Source organism: Arachis duranensis, chromosome 9 (genome assembly GCF_000817695.3).
Source record: "Arachis duranensis cultivar V14167 chromosome 9, aradu.V14167.gnm2.J7QH, whole genome shotgun sequence".
NCBI classification, from domain to species: Eukaryota; Viridiplantae; Streptophyta; class Magnoliopsida; order Fabales; family Fabaceae; genus Arachis; species Arachis duranensis.
Genome location: NC_029780.3, coordinates 61168111 through 61169794, shown reverse-complemented (window position 1 = coordinate 61169794; position 1684 = coordinate 61168111).

Genomic DNA, 1684 nt, shown 5'->3' with positions numbered 1-1684 from the left:
ATAACCTCACCAAATCTAACCATATTTGGTGAATATCTCAGCCACAACTCATTTTTATTTTAGTATGTTTTCTTGCCATCATTAGCTTGATGGTCTTGTAGCTTGTTCTTCCCTTGCTTCGGTAGCTCCATTTTGCTTTCATGGAAGCCATTGTTTCCTGTGTAATAACCGAAGAGAGAAGGAAAGGTAAGAGAGAGGAGAGAGAAGTTTGAACTCAAACTAATGGGTAATAAAAAAAATGAAATTAAAGTCCCACTTCCCTAGCTTAGAGTGGCGTGTATCATTATGATCACCATCATGTCAATCACACTTTCTCTCTCATGTTCCCCATGCTAGTTTAATTAAATTTCAAATCCTTCAAAAAGTGAGTTGGAATCCATTGGAAGCTTCATGGATTCGGGAAATGCATGGAAGCATTCAATAATTTTGGGCTTGGTTGCAATAAGGATTATTCTTGGCCCAACTAGTAACAATTGCTTTCCTGATGGATTTGGATCAAACATAGGAAGCTTTCTTTGGGCTTGTAGTAACAATATTAATCTAGCCCAGTTAACCATCACAATAATTCAGCCATATATCATTGAATATTTTTGAATCAATGCTGAATTGGAAAGCAAATTCACACTTGGGCTGCAGCATTTTATTTTATTTTCGGCCCAATTCAATTCCTGCATTACAAAATTATTAATTAACATATAATCAAATAACATTGAATTAAATATTTTAATAATGTTTGTTCATCACAAAAATTAATTTGGAGTTTTTCAAACTCATCAATCTCCCCCTTGATGACAAACATTATTAAAATTGAAATGGAAAGAAATTTAAAGATTGAGTACGAGTACTCCCTTTGAGGATTGAATTTCTCCCTTTCCGAATTGTTATATGGCTCCCCCTTAATATATGCTATTTTACCAAGGGAAGCATAAACCTGTAACATTTTAATCAAGCTTCAAAATAACAATGTTATTTAGCATACTTATTCATAATGCTAAATGCTTGATTTATGAGCAGTTTTAATTGATAATCAAAACTCATTTGATATCAAAACTGATTTACTGCTCAAACAAACACATCAACTAAGCTCAAACAGTGTTGTTAAAAAAAATTCAATTATTTTCCAGTCAAGGTATCAGAGCTATTTCATTCAAGTAAGGAAAATATTTTTGAATCTCATATGAACAAAAAACATGGCAGTTGTTAGATATCACAGTTTAAAGGAACTACCAAAAATATGTTTTCTGATCAATATTTACCAAGATGAATAAGAGTATTTCAAATAAAAACATGTTCATCAAGATAAATCAACAATCAGGCATTCAATAAATCAAACATCATTATAAACCAAATGCCAAATGCATTCTTTAAACAAGGGTGATCATGAATTTTCATCAATTGAAAATTTCATCCCCTGTTTTCATTATCCTCCCCCTGTTTCATTAGTTCCAAATTTCAATTTTGGAGACTGGTTTTCCTCCCCCTTTTGTCATCAAGGGGCACCTGCACAAAATATGAATAATACCACAAAATATTCATAACAAAAGTAACAAGAGTGTGTCAAAGTATCACAGAGCAGGGAGTTTCAAGTCATGCTCATACAAAAAATAGATTGAGCCTAATAGAGCCAATATCAAATAAAAGAAAAACAGTCATTAATCATCAGACAAATTATAATTAGAATCTG